The sequence below is a fragment of the Prinia subflava genome, chromosome 4 (genome assembly GCF_021018805.1).
Source record: "Prinia subflava isolate CZ2003 ecotype Zambia chromosome 4, Cam_Psub_1.2, whole genome shotgun sequence".
In the NCBI taxonomy this organism is placed as follows: domain Eukaryota; kingdom Metazoa; phylum Chordata; class Aves; order Passeriformes; family Cisticolidae; genus Prinia; species Prinia subflava.
Window position 1 is genome coordinate 33,149,652 of NC_086250.1, and position 16,682 is coordinate 33,166,333.

A 16,682-nucleotide genomic window follows, 5' to 3' on the forward strand; every position below is an offset into this window, starting at 1 on the left:
TGTGAGCCAGATTCAGAAGTGATATGTAAGATGCTGTAAGATAGATCACATGATATTCACTTGAAATCCCTCAGTGTTTCCTACTCTGCTCTTCATAATATGAAAGGCAATGTAACACAATATAATTCTCGTACAAAGTACTCAAAAGGAGTTGGGTAAGCTAAAGCTTCTCTTTCAATAAATTATGCTCTCTCCTAGCTGTTTATTATGTGAGCTAACTCTGATTTAAGGACAGGAGGTCTGAGGGAGAGAGTAAAGTAGTAGAAACAGATCTTAGGTAATTCTGCTATTTGTGGTTGCACTGGCAAGTTCATAAATAAACTATGTAAAAGTATAGGCTCTATGGGGGCTAGTTCACCTCAAAGACAGTTTAGCTGTGTTAATTGAACGTCTGCCTGGCTCCATGTATTTATGAAGACATTATACTCCGAAAACAGCAGAATCAAGCCATCCAAAAAACAGTTTTTGTGGGAAATATAAACGAGACATTCATGCTGATTCAAAGAAGGGTGTAACAAAAAACCTGCTGAACTCTGGATTGTTTCCACTATTTTTAGTATCTCAGTTTCTGAGTAAATAAAATGAGGTTGGCTATGAGACACTCTCTCTGCATTACTCCTCATTTTTACCTTGTGCAACAGTACTGAATTCCATCTACCTTTCAGTTGAACTACATACATATGTTTAGAGAAACACTAGTGTTTTGATGGCAGTCTTACATATTTGGTACAGTAAAACATCCTCTTTTTAAAGCTAACTTTGTATTAAAAAACAAGTTATGGGTGGGGGGTTTTGTGGAGGGGGTTTTTGGTTGGTTTTCTTGTCTTTCTTGTTTTGGGTTTTTTTCCCCTGAAAGAGAAAGATTTATTTTCTGCAGTGATATAAGTGAACCAGTCCAAATTCTCAGGACACAGAAAACATTGTAGCACACAGTGGCTGGTGACAGAGAGAACAAAATGTGAATCAGGGTTTCCAGAAGCTCTGAATAAAATATAGAAATAAATAAAAATAAATATATTGGTGAAATAGTAGTGGAAACAGAATATGAGCATGAAGGCTGAAGAAAAAAAATGAAGTAGATAATTTCTCTGAAGAGTGTTAGTATTGCTGCTGCTAAGAAAAGAAGTTCAAGCTCAGAGAAAGCAGCCAGGTATTCCTGCTTCAAATGTTACTAGAGGGAGTGGCAGGAAAAAGGAATCTAATTTTTAAAAACAAAAACAGGTTTTCAAAGGTGAGTTTCTGCAAGCTCCCACTAGATTAGAGCCTCAATCTTGTCTGAATATTTCCCCCAGGTATTCATCGCCTTTCATGATGCTTTATTGTGACAATTCACATTACACTGCAGAGCAGCCTATGGAAACTGAAGTATACATTAATAGGCTTTCCATATTCATTTCTCCATTAGGTGGATGTGTTTGAAATAAAACCTTCACACTCAATCCTCTTTGTCACAAGAAGATTGCAACATGTCTTGATAAATTCCAATGCTGTTGTGGAATTTTCAGCAGTAAAATTTCAATGTTGCTGATATGACTAAGTCATGAAAGAATGGATAACAAAGAAAGAAATGGCACTCTAGATCCATGCAAATTCTCTGTATCTGAAAACTTTGTACCATATATATAGTCATAGAAATTAATGTCATGCCTTTTCATTTCACTTGAACATAAAAATATTTGAATGCAAAAATTACTTTGTGTCTAAATTAATCTCCATCTTCTTTGCTAGTGAATTTTCACCTCATGATAACAGAAAACTCCTGCAATAAATGTCTTGATCAAACATCCTGTAGGCTTTGCCTAACTTGGAATTATATCTGGAGAAGTATTAATATATGAATTTACCATGCAGTTTCACTGCTAAAAAACATTACTTTTTTGTATTTTAAACTTTGATCAAATATTAAAAAGACTAACACTTGCATCCTGCTCAATTTCAAGGCAAGCATCAAAATTTTAAAAAGTTTTAGTGAAGCTTCAGTTTTGACTGCATTGTAGAAAAAATACATAGAAGCATATAGAAATAATAGTATAGAAATCATTTTTTTATTGTTTACAAAGAAAAAAGGGATTGTGAAACTACTTTGGGTTGTGATTCTTTATTAAAAGTCTACATTGTTTGCTAACCCTAATAATTTATTGACAATCTCTTCTCTGTGACTAGACACAAAGTACTTATCTGGAAGCAACATCAGATTAATGAGAACTGGCATTTTGTGCATACAGCAGATCTAGAATTTTACAAAGTCAGGAAGATGGGAAATTCAATCTCCTTCACTGAAATGATCATGTTGATGGGAAAAGTCTGCAAGCGACATACGCCTAGTTCTAATAGTCCTGTCAATATCACTTTCTCCTTGCATATATGTAATCCTTATAGTTATTCCATAATAAAAAATATTAAGCCATCTAATATTTTATTACATATCCATAGCTATTTGAGCTCTGTAATTCTAAAAATCCCCTTTCTCCTATGTGGCATTCCCTTAGTGTGTGTCAGGTTCAGCAGAGGAAAAGCCCCATTATATGCTCTGGTTACTATTCAGTCAATTAGTATACACTCAGGAGTTATTCTTCTGTGGCAGACCTACCCATAATTGAATTTATGTCAGATAAGATGCTGTACTTATACATCCTCTGGGAGCAGAAATGAAGACATCAGCCATAAGGCACACAAAGATTTCTCTTCCCTATAATCTCAGTGAAACACCTGCTATTTGTTTTAGAGTATGGTGCACATGCTGAAACAAGCCAGGGACTGTTTGACCTGACTTCTTCAATTCAGTCATTGCTCCAGATGATAATATATGAAGTCAAGCCATCCCATGGCATGAAGATGATAGATGACAATGTTTTGCTAACATCATTAACATTGATGTCAGAATGACCTACGTACTATTTCAGCAATTACAAATGTCAGAACATATACCTTTACAATGGGTTTGGGGCAGTGTTAATCAACTGAGACAACCACTGACTCATAACCTTAATTGGTATATCCCTACCAGTTTTTCATCTCAGGAGGATTGATTTCTTAGCAAAATTATAAGTCATTTTACATTTCTAAACTGAGAAATACAGGAAGCAATTTTTTGATAGTATTGTGTCATTTCCTTTTCTGGTTGTAAATTTCATTCTGAATAATTCAAATGGAAAAAAAGATGTTACCATTAATAAATTATATAAGGGAAAGCCAGCATCTAATTGAGACATTCATAGGCCTTCCATTTCTAACCCACAAAGACTGAAGTCAACTGAACAAGTTAACACTGATTACTCCACATGTTTCTCAGAGAAACACAATATTTCTTTGTGGCTAAAGAATCACCATTTGCTTTTCAGTTGTTTCTTTGCAGCCTCTTCACATAATTCTCTCAGGGCAAAAGAGCAATGAACAAGGTTAGAATCTGGTCCTTGGTACATTAAGATTATGTACAATCAAAAGTGAAAAAACCCCTAAAATGAAATCAACTCAGATGAACTTAATTAAATTACGAAAGAGCTAAAACTGTTACAACAGGGCATTCAGTTAGCACCCAAGGAGGTAAGTGATTAACAGGCCCATATAGCACTGGGTCATTTTTCCTGAATAAAAATAAAACAATGGAAAATGACAATGTGTCTTTAATACTTACCATATTGAATGGTTATATACTTACATATTCCAAAGGATTTATTCAATTATGGGAAAAGACTCGTTAAAATAAATAGAGAATTTTAGCTCACCCTGTGAGAAACTCCTATTAAGGACAAATGTTGGAGTCAGAAAATTTCTTAAGCTTCAAAAATAAACTGTATGGCTAAAGGGAATTCTTCAAAATGCACACTGAAAATGTTTGATTCTTCTTCTGTTTTTACAGATGTAAATCGTATTTCATTTAAAACTGGCAAAAGAAAGTGCAGAATTCAGGCCATACTGTCTGACCAGGGGTACTCCATTTTTAACTTATAATTCTTTATTTTTATCTTTATTTTTTTACTCAACAGAGGTAACACTTACAATAAGCCTCAGCAGTCAGAATCATAAAGAAATTCTCTGTAGTCAGTGACTGATTATCCCTTGATTAGATGCTCCTCCAGATTGCATTTGTTCACACCACTTGTTTCTTTCTATTTTCAGGATCCACAATTGCAATCAAATCTCAGACATAAACAAATAATCACAGTCTACTTTAGCTGAAAGGAAAGTTCTGTTTACACAGAGGGGAGTCCTACTGTTTTTTCCAAAGCATAGAGAAGGGGGTTTTGCCACACACATAAAGGATCTGAACCTTTCAGTTTTCTTTAGGACTTAGCACCACAAAGTCTGCAGAGGGATGTTAGATCAAGTGCAGAGTGTGATACCCTGTAATATCAACTCTCATCCTAACTTTCCAAATTCTAGTTCATACCTGTTCCTACAGAAACTTTCCCAGGCTCAGGTGTCACCTGCTTGTAATATTACTCACGGGTGGTCTCAGGCTGATCTGAGCCTAATCTAAGAAAATATAATTGCTTTGCCTTATTTAATATTACTGCCCAAAGAAAACACTTTATATGCTATCACAAAAATCATCTTCTTAAAGAAATTGGCTTTTAATTTTTAGAACAATTCAAATTGCTGTAGACTATTGTCATGGTTTAACCCCAGACAGCAACTAAACACCATGCAGCTGCTTCCTCACTTCCCTTGCCTCCTGCCCCATAGCAGGGAGAACTGAAAGGGAAAGGTAAACCTCATGAGTTTAAACATAAACATAAGAACAGTTTAATAATTGAAACAAAATATAATAATAGTAATAATAACAGTAATGATAAGGAGAGGGAGAGTAAAAGAACACAAGAAAAACAAGGGAATGCACAATAAAATTGTTCACTACCTGCTAACGGAGATCCAGACCATCCCATAATCGGCCCCCCTGATGTGTAACTTTCCCAGTTTATATGCTAGGCATGACATTCTATGCCATGGAATACTCCTTTGATCTGCTTGGGTCAGCTGTCTTGGCCATGCTCCTGCAGACTTTTTATGCAGCCCCTTACCAGCAATGCACAAGGCACTGAAAAGTCCTTGACTGGAGTAAGCACTGCTTAGCCATAATTAAAGCAGAAGTGTGTTATCAACATTTTTCTCACTCTAAATCCAAACACCACTGCACCAGCTACATAAAAGAAAATATACTTTATTCCCAGACAAAAATGGGACAACTAATAGTAGTCCAAAATAAAAATAAAGGTGCTGCAAATCCTCTCCCTCTGGCAATAGTATAAATACCTTTCTTTATGTGTGAAATAAAGTATATTCTAGGATGTGTGGATTTTACTTAATTAACACATTTCTGTTTTCCATATATTCTTCAATAACTGTCAAAAGCTGAGACTAATCTTTTGCCAATCATCAAACACAAACCCATCCGAACATAAAGGAACTTGTTGAAAATTAGCAAGGTCTATTGATTTAGCAGGCAGTACCACAGAATTAGTAGTAGACCATCCTTAATGGCCACATGTGGGTATAAATGCATTCAAATTTCTATGCCCAATCCATGATTGATCCATTTTATAAATGTATTAAATCCACTACAGTAGCTTGCTTGGAAGATTGACAGAAATTAGACAGCAGATCAATGAGTTAGGAATTAACTTGTTCATTGAATGTGCTCAAATAAATATGGAATTGTCATGCTCATAAAATCCATTAACTTCAGTACATAGCCTAGTTAATCATGGAGCACTACCAACATTGCTCATTCTCTGGGCCCAGTCCAGAGAAAGAAATAAGTTGGAATGTCTCTTCTTTCATGTACAGATTTTCAGACCATGCCCATATTCTGAAGGAAATCAGACATTTCAGAAGCATACATGACATAGTCTACTAGCAATCTTGTTAAAAATTATCTTTAAGGAAATTGTGGTCCTTACCTGCAGAGCACCGTTACATTTCCCAGGCTGCCAATTATGCTTTCTTGGTCAAACATGCAGTACAAGTCAGATTTTAGCAAAAATTCTGGTTCCATTTACAGCATATGGTGAGATAAAGCATCACACTCTTATCATGCTTGCAAAAAAGTATATCAATAGCAACTTATTTGACAAAAACACCTCAGACGATGATTCCTTTAAAGAATAAGGAATATGCAATGGAAAGTGCATAACTGCAGATACAGAACATAGTACTTCTATCTTTGATGAATAAATTAATCAGAATCCTAGAGCCATAGAGGCAGACCACAAAAAGCTTGCTCCCCAAGGGAGCAGGGTCAGCTGAGAGAATTAGCTACCATGTAAGAGGGAACACTGAAGGTAAACATGGAAAGAGGAAAGGGCATGCAGGAGCAAGACATGAACTGAAAGTCTCTGTAAATTCATAGGGCATGAATTAAACAGCATTGCAGTGAGAAAAAGAAGTATATTTTGCCTGTTTTGGCAGATTGTATCTGGATGTGTTTTGCTATGCATTATACTAGTAAAGCATAACTGGAATCACCAACATGTGCTTTTTTGTTTAATATTTGCTTCCGAAAAGTTAACACATGAAATCCAAAATTTAGAATCAAGGGGTTCATAGACTTCAGGGGATATTCATAGTCACAGATGTCAGTATCAGAGTCATGGGTTGCCAGCTCCCAAGCATGGATACACCTTCTGTCCCTGACAATAGGGAGGCAGGGATGCAGAGAAAGAGTTTGAGAGCAATCACAGCAACCTCTGATGTATCCAGCAAGGGAGGACTTCACTACCGTTCTCACAGGGTCCCAATATCCCCATATGCCCAAACACACTGGGGGAAAGAAACAAAAGACTAATATTAGTAAGAGACAAAAGACTAATATTATAGTAAGAACACAGGATGGCCACAGAGACTACACAGTGGATGCCCTTTTAAATGTCATTAAATCAATTCTACACAAATCAATTCTTATTGAAATTACATTTATCTAGCCTTCTGTTCACTCTCCTCCGAGCAATAATCTTATTTCCTGCTATTCTCAGTGACCTCTAGGATAATAACACTTACTTTGCTTGCTTCATATATCTCTTGGCAGTAATGAGTTTCCCTGTGCATGTGCACTTTTAAACCCAGAGTTAATAAGGCGGTCAGTAGTTTATAAGAGACAATCATATTTGCTCCTGTCACATGATGTTGTACTGTGACATATTGCAAGAGATAAATTTCTTTTCCTGGGACTAGGTAGAATTTCAATCTGTTCAAAAGTTCTGATTCACATATATCACTTAGGTTTCCCAGTTTTGGTTAATCGGGGCCCATAGGGAAGGGGCCAAGTGGTTATTTATTTCGTTTCTCCAGATCCAGAAGGCTATCTTTCAAAGACTCTACTTTTCGGGTTAGCAGACAGAAAACTGCATTGAAAGAAAGGGAGTAAACATGAGTCAGTATTTTATGAGGCATGATACACAATCTCTGTGTATTTCTGGTGAGACAAACTTTTACACTATAGGTCATAATGCATGTTGAGGACAACAGCACATTAACATTTGATGTCAAAAATTTTTGTGTTAAAAGAGGTCTCCTGCCGTATGAATCTTAAAACGCACAGGTTTTCATTGCTGGACTATAATTGTGCTAATTAGTTTTAAACGTGTTATTTTTTTTCTTTCTGAGTTCTCTTTAATAATGATAATTCACAGATTCCTACCTTAGGCTGCCAACCTTATAAAATAGCCTCAGAAAATACGTCGGCATTAATGCAAACAGTTCTCTTCCTTGGAATGACATGAGAAATCATAAGAAAGAACCAAGGACTTTCACTGGAGGAAAGGTAGTCCCTTTTTCTATAAGCTAATTTCTACTAAAGTATATGAAACACAGTTGCAATACTATTGGTAAAGTATTTTTCTAATGTGCTAGCTCTGTTCATCTGGACACTGGATCAGCCATACAAAAACAGTTTTCACAGTCCCTAATATCTGTTCTGCAAGGCAGAAAAAGATAAAATATGTTCCTTATTCCATATGACTGGATAATAGATGAGGTCAATGCTTGGTCAGAAAGAGCAAGGATTTTTCTTTCACTTTCCTTTTTCTTTCCCTTTTATGTCTTATGTGGAACACCTTAAAATTCAGTCCTTATTCATAGCTGTGAAGCACTACATGCATATTTATAAACAAGACAGTATTATTATTTTTACTGACTTAAACAGTGTACCTAACAGTGAGTATATTTCTAGTAATTAAACTGCTATTTATTTTTAAATTATATACGTATTTAACTATATATAGGAAAACACTTTGGCTTCCTCATCTTGAATTTTGCAAGCCTTCCTGATCCTTTAATGGAAATTTTAAACAGTTAGACAGAAAATACAGTATTTGACCTAAAAAACCCATGATGTTTCTCTGACATCATGAGCATAAAGAGCAAAATTATTTTTTTTAGTAACAAGAGTATGCTTGTACACATACATAAACTGTGTAACAAAACTACAATATTTTCCTGTATTTCATAATTTTATTATAAAATTATTAATTTTTATTACAACTACAATTTGCTCTTAATTTTCCTTCGAAAGATACAATAGAAAACTGAAATGGTATGTCTGCAATAGGAATGTTGAAGCATTAAGCCAGCAAAATTCCATCTGAGAACAATTGGATCTGCCCATAAAATAAAAATTAAAAAACCATCTGAGTTGAATGTCCTGAAAACAAAATGAACAGACACTTCAGAGTTTTTGGCACATGAGTTGTATCTGGTCATGTAATAAAAACCACCAAGGAAATATAAGTCCTAATTTAAATCCCAAATTACAAAATAACCCCATCACTTTTGTCCTTTCTCTGGCTCTGGTAAGGGAGCCAGAGGTTTAAAGGTCTACCTTTAAGTTCACACTTCTGTAAATCACCTTGCAGTAATAGGGCTGATTTTCTGATAAAAGTTTTTTTCTGTTATGTAGCAAAAACCACTTGTATTACACTGCAAATCAAAATAATGATCAGTGACAAAGTAAGAGAATATTACTGTTCAGAAAGGAAGAGATTTTTTTTATGCTGAAATTTTAGGGTGTTTAGCAATTTTAGCAAGAGGTTTTTTTTCTTTTTATAGCAGTATCATATTCATGTCATAACATTCAGTAAATGCCGTAGCACAGATCTCTAAACTTCTTTAACTGAAGGGTGTGATTTCCAAAATTTTAATGGAAAATACTTTTTACTAATCTCAAAAAAAAAAAAAAAAAAAAAAAAAAAAAAAAAAAATCAAGTATTCATGGTAAGAACTCAGAGAATATTCTGTTCCATGTGGATCATAAGGGATCATATCCCAGCCTTCATTAGTACAGCCTAAAAAATACTTTTATACTACCCAGAACACCCACCCAAAATCAACACAATTCAATCCTAAATAAGCATACATTTCTTTATTACATAACATTTGGTCAGAATTAAAATTTTTCTCACAGCAAAGCAGAACACAAGCTATATTGATAACTCATCATAAACACAGTGAACCACTGATTTTTACTTTGGTTTTATATAAATAAATTGCTTCTGTGGCTTTACATAGCTTCTAGGCTTGGCAATGAAGCCTCCAGCTTACAAGGACACTTTTGATACACAGTTATCTACAAACAGTCCTCAATCATTGGAAACAAGAGCATAAAGGATACTGGAATAAATGATGAATAAGCATCATCATGAGCCAAGCTTTTTGTTCCTCAGTTTTCACTGAGTCTTCATTTAGGTAGACCTCTTTTGCAGACTGGAATTTAGAAAGTAATCATTACAGCTCAGTGTTTGGTTTAGTCTCTGTTCTCTGCAGAACAGTAAGACTACCAGTTCTTTCTTCACATTGGAGAATGGTTGGTAGGACTTGCAAGGGTGGGACTTGCACGATTATGTGTCCTTTTCACATGAAAGAAGGTTTCCTCAAACACTTTGGTTTTGGTTGGTCTGTCAATGCCCCAGGAGGGCTGAAAACCTTGTTCCCAAGCTGTCTGTCAGTGCCCATTGCAGGGCCCCAGTGATCCCAGAGCAGCTTGACCGGCTTGTTCAGGGAATGCACCAACAGCGTGTGGGAGGGAAATCTTCACTGCACTGTGGAAAGAGAGAGCCCCTCCTGCATCTCCCCACTCTTAGCCAGGAATGCTCTCCATTGCCAGCAAGAGCTGGTGCCCTTCAAGGACTCACACTAAACACTTCTCAAAATTACACACTTTATTAATTAAATAATAAATGATTATACTGATAATAGGAAATTGTGACAGGCTAAGGTTTAAAGATTGACAGTAATAGTGTTGGATTGCAAAGACACATTTAAAGCAACATACAGACAAACTCTAAGAATTACTGAAATCTAGATCAAGATAAGAATTTAGCACCCTCAGAATATGGTTCTTATCCAATAGGTGTTCCTATGTGGAAGAAGAGAAGTTCAACCAATCAACTGACCCCCAAAGTTACAATGGAGTCTTCCCTAACTTCCCCTATTCCTATCCCACTTTTACACTATGTCTTTACATTTAGGTGTAAGCTAAAGTGTATGTCACATTTGTGGCTCTGGTCATACTTTTATTATTGATTGGTAAAAAATTCTCTTGCTTCACTCCCAGAAAATATAGTCAATAAAATACGGGGTGCATGCCCAGTGGGGTGGTCATACCTGGCAGTGGGTAACTTTAGCATGGAGGTGTGTGCTGGTATTGCAATCAGATTATCATGGACCAAGTTCACCAAGGAGAGCAATTTCACCCCAGCTGCTGGTTCAGCAGCAAGACACCTTCTCTCCCTAGAGTGGAAGCTGCTGTGCAGTTTATTGGCAGCAGGGCACCCTTGGGTTCCCGTCCCTGCAAGGATTTCAACAGAGCCTGGCCAAGGTGTCTCCACTGTGCTCCACCCTGCATTTCATATCTCTCAGCATGTGCATGAGGTTGCAGGCTCTGTGTGTGGTGAATTATCACAGAATGGATTTCCTGCATGCCACTTGCATTCTGTCCTGGAAGCTGCAATTGCATTTAATCCTATTATTTCTAGGCTTTTAAAACTTCTGTTGGAATGTGACTATAACTTGCAAGTTTTCTAATCTCATTCCCAATCACATTCCCACAGTTCCAATTTTTGTTTGTTCAGATTTTCCATATTGAATAAAGTTATAGTTCCCAAAAATATTACATATTTTAGTTTGAGAGCCATCTCACTGTCAGCAGATTTATTTTCCCCGTCACTTATGTTGGAAATTACAAAGATCCATAAGTCACCTGCAGCTTCCCTGTAACCTCAGTTCTGTGAATCAGGAGGGTCAGGTGCAGTAATTGCCACTGCTTATACAACAGGGTTTGCGTCTTCTGATCTGCTGACAGAACCACAGAAGATATATGCTAATAACAGCAAATCCAAGAGGTAATAAAATGTTTCACTCACCAAGGATGTGGCATAGGATCATTCCTGGCATGCACAGTGTCTGTTGTTATGGGGATTCAAGGCATTAGTGGGACAAACTTCAAGAAAGCACCCAAATGATACAGGAAGCAACTGTTGAAAGAAATAATTAATCCTTTTCCAAATCAGCAGAGATGGGTATATACCTTCAAGAATACTCTAGTCAATCCATCCAAGTGAAATGCAAGATATTTATATGGAAATATCTGTTGAGTGCTGGCTGCTGATAGCAGACCAATGTCTGCAAATATCCCTGACTTGGAGGTGATACCTAAATGCAGGTTTTCTTCAGCTCATATTGTTGACTATTCTTGGGTGGATTTATTTCCTAGAACTGTCATAATCTGCAGAAATAATTTTCAGGAGTATTGCACAAAGGATTTGAGTCTCAGATTCCAACATCCTGTGTTCAGAGCTCTGAGGTACAGATTCACCCCTTTTGGCCTAAATATTAATTACTTATGCAGCTCTAAAAAAAGTGTAAATACAAAAAGTTGAGAGACTGTCACAAAAATATGTTGGACTTTGGTGATTTCTCAATGAAGGCTGTAGAAAATAGCAGCAGATAGGGAATAATATGGTTTCAAACCAGAACAGGCAAAACAAGAGACCTATTTTAATGACTATTGGGATGTGGGATTTTTAGATACTGTTTCTCTCTCTCTCATCTTTGCCAAAACACCAAAGTTGCATGCTTCTTCTTTTTGTATCTTGTTCTATCTAGTTAATTTCCTTCATTGAGTATCTTGTTCTTTTGGATTTCTGTCTTGCACATTTAATAGCCCCTCCTCACAATGTGGTGACAGAGAGGACCTCAGTTAGGTCCTACTCAGCAGCTCCTACTAAATAAAGAAACTTGAAATAATAATAGTTTATTATTCTAGAATAAATAACAATAATTTGTTTATATTAATAGTTTATTTATTCAAGCTCTCTACATTTAAGCATCTGACAGTGGTGTATAGGTCATTAATTGACATAAAACTTTTGCATCTTTGGCTTCTGATTTCAGTGAGGGATGCAGGTGCTCAGCACTGTACCAGATGAGGCACAGAATTCCTATGTTTTTTCAGAAACTGCACTCAGTTTCCTCAGTCACCTTTAAGGTATTTGGGAAGCTACATGTATTTTAAAGGTCAAAGACAAAATAAATCTAATATACAAAAATTTTTCCACAAAAATGCAAAAAAATTAGTTTATTGTACCTTCATTGTAGCCTTTTTATAAGAAATGCTACCACCACGTTTTTATACTAGAAATATCTCCAATAAAAAAGTCAGCTAAAAGGCCAACCATTACACTGTACCATTACTTTTTCTTTATTTTTCTATAGTTCCTCTCGCTACTCACCATGTCAGTTACAGACTTCACCTCATTGAAGCAGCTACAAGATTGTTCAAATCTATAAAGCATCATTTGGCTCCATTGCTAAGTCACATTTGCCCAAAATCTAAAAAAGATTATTCATAACAAATATATTGATCAGTTCATAACCATTTTAGATGAAAGACTGTTTCATAAAAGGAACCTCCACTATCTGCAGATTTATAACTCCCTAGTAATGATATGTTTGAACTGCATGAACAGGCAATGTTTTTTTATTAACTCATTATTCAAAGCTATTTTACTTTTAAGTGGTATGCAGAATGGAATGAAATGGTTTCATTTTATTTGTCTTAATGAAAACTTTCCACTTATCTACGCAACTGGGAGATTGAGATCATGGGTTTCGTAGCACATCCCATGAAGCAAGGCCACCAGCATAGCCAGTATCTTCCCCTTTTAGCTGAAAAAACATATTTAGCACGTCTGTTATATTGCAAAGTCTATTTTCAGCTGAAGTATTTCACCAAAATCTCTTGCCAAGTTCAGTATCTTTACCTGTTTCTGTACATTTCACATACCACTTTTTGGAATACTCAGATGTTATTCTTAAAGTTATGACATGTATTTTGCAATCCATGCATAAGGCAAGGTGATCAGAAAGCTTCCATTCATTCTACTGCTTTTCCTGCTGAAGAGAAAGCCACCTGAACAATGTGAGCTGTCTCTAGAAAGTATATCTCTTCTTCTGCTGAGAGGGCACGGTTAAAATCCTGCAAACCCCTGCCAAACCTCTGCAGGAGGATGGGGAACAGGAATCCTGTTGTATCAGCAGTTTCATCTCCAACCCATAGCACTGTCAACAGTGTTTAGGGCAAGATCACCAAACAGATTAGGTCCCAGTAGTTTATGAGGTTAATCTGTATATAAATGCTTGTATGATGGACTAATGCTCAAAGAATCTGTTCTGTGCCAGCAGAAATAGTGCCTGAAAATGGAGGTTGGAGGGGGGTTATGTTTTTAGAGGAAAGGATTTTGAAACAACCCCTGCAACAGCAATAAATCCCTTCATACCCTGAGCACCATGGGAGTTTTAGAGATGTGTGACCATTTGGGGCTAAGCAGTTGAAATCTTTAACCCTGGTAACAGAGGTTTCAGCACACTACAGATCTGAATATATTCTTCTTTGTTTTATTTTGAGATGTCAGGTTTGATGTGTATTAATCTAATACAGATTGAATTTGACACAGTGTGTTACAGGTCTAAGCACTTTAAGAAATCACAGGGTTCCAAAGAAAGACTTTTCATCTAATTGCTAAGAGACAAAATGTTGTTTTAATCTCACTTCATATGAAAATGTAACTGCTGAAACTCTACTACAAACTACAACCATTATTTAAATAAAGCATATAATTTCAATTGTTTCTGATATGGGTAACATCAACAGTGGTTTCACTGAGAAGAAATGAGAATGAAGGAGGAGGGGAAGAGGAAGACAGCATTCAGTGGTGAACTGTTTTGGTGCAATCATTCCTTCTAGTTCTTTCTGTGTTTCCCAGCTTGACATACCCAGAAACTATTTCTGACAGGATAGAGTGGCAGACAATTTCTTAGAGTTCATTAAAGTCTGATTCTACTTTGATTGCTATGAAGGATATTAATTTGAAGACCTTTGGTTCAGCACTACACACTGCAAACTAAACAATGTATATTTTGAAATTTTCAATAATCCTAATATATTTGCTTGTTGAAATATTCCACTTGCCTCAAGATTATTTCTTTTGTGTCCACATTCAGGGAATTAAACGGGGGAATGAACTTGGAGTCAAAAGGAAGTCTTGAATAGTTCCAGAATAAGTGACATTTGGTTTTCATTTACTTTGCTTCAAGTATTTTACCCAACATCTACTCAATTAAAAATAGAAAGTCACAGAGAGAAGAGACCTACAAAAATAAAAAAGTTACCAAAAGAAGGGTACAAAACAGGAACCAGTGAAAATGGAAATATACTTTCTTATTAATTTCTCTCTCTTGCTTACTCTTCCTTTTCATTCTTTCATTCCACTTTAGTTTATGTATTCCTGACATCCCTGGCTGATGTTCTTTGGCTAACAAGATCATGCCCATCTCCTCTCTTGCACTTTAGCTCTACTAAAACAATCATCTGCAAAACTGAGTAACATTCAACAGGGGTTTTAAAGAAAAAATAACTTCTTCACATGGAAGCATTATGAACTAGGTTTTCACATCTTGAGCTTAATTGACTCTGGGTTTGCATCTGTGAGATTCCTGAAACAGTAAGAACATGAAGTTTTTCCCACTGATGCCAGGATTTCCATATAGCACCTCACCATTTGCAGATCCTGTGACAGTTCCACCATCAAGTCTGCCAGACTTGAAAATCTGAATGTGATACATATCTTTCCCACCAGAAGTCAAGATTATACTTTAATCACAGCTGCTAGACTTCTTCACTTTCCCCATTCTTCTCTCATCCATGATATATTTCTTCACTGAGTCTCTTTAAACATCTGATTAGCATTTATGAGGATTCTGCTGCTACAAAGATTTATTCCACCACAAGTCAACAACACTGGCATCATTAGAAGGGAAAGTTATAGCAGTTATGTATTATTACGTGTTAGCTGAAATGATGATACTTCTCCTCTGGTTTTGTAACTCTGTAGGTACAATTGCTAGAAAAATTGACATGTGGTACAATTGGAAAGGTGGTACAATTACAATTACGACGAAAAATACTACAAAAGGTTGTAGAGTACAATTTAAGAAGCGAATTTAAAGGGTCGTTTATTGCAAAGGCATATGTTTTAGAAGACTTCCAAGGTGAAATGTTATCAGCAGCTCCAGTGATTAATGGTCCAAATTCCAGACATAGTAACATATAGGGAGTTCTAAAGATGCAGTAAGGGCTTCAGAATTGTCCACTGATAGCCTGTGAATTTTAGGAATATTCCTATCTCCACAGCCCAATCATCCAAGAAATGACCACAGCTTGTTTGCTTGTGAGTTTGGACTGAAATAGAACAGAGGTTATTGGCAACTGTAAACAGTAAAAATATAAGAGCACTGGGAGGTTTTGATGGTAGTTTACTTTTCTTTGTCTTTTGACTTATAAAATATCTCAGAAATATTCCAGTATTGCCAACTTGGATGCATTTGCTGAAATATTTATGAGATTTATGAATTGAGCTTCTAGCCTTTAACGTTCATTTTTCAAAACAAAATCAAGTAGTATTTCACAAAAAGCAAGTGCAGTAGTGAAAAGGACTATCTTGCAAGGATTCTACCCACAGTGGTTTTCCTTCCTTTCCTCCTCCTTTCTAGCCCAAGCTCAGTTGTACTCTGAAAAGGGAAACCAAGAAGAATATGAAAATGACAGCAGTGGATTTTAAAAAGTGTCTCCTTTCTGCCTTTCATAGAGAATAAGCATTTATCACATGCTATAACTATCTCCTCCTCTGAAGAAAATGGAAGAAAATACATCCTTTGCCATGGCTCCTTCTGAGGCACTGGAGTTCTACCATGTTTCTCATGGAGACAATCATCATTCATGCTAGTTGACGGCGGAATCAGCTTATCTGTAAAACCAGCTCATAAATAATTTTCCATCTTCCTTCAACCTTACACAGGTAGCAAATAGGCTGGATCACTACAAGTTTCTGGAAGAATCAAGGTGGCCAGGAAGAAATTATCTAGCTGGCTCATACCAACAGCAGATTTCCTCTTGAGCAGCAAAGCATGAGATAAGAGTAAACCTGAATAAAAGAGGCTTCCCTGTAGATATATCTGGTTTCCTTAGATACTTGAATTTTAATGCAAATTCTTGGCTTAGATTTAAGGCTATACACTTCCTGTAACCTAGTAAATACATTATTGTAATTGCTGAGAACAGGGCACAGGCTCTGTAAGGGTTATACAAGGCCTCAGAACTAGGGCTTGTCTTAACTTTGCAATTTAAATGTGAC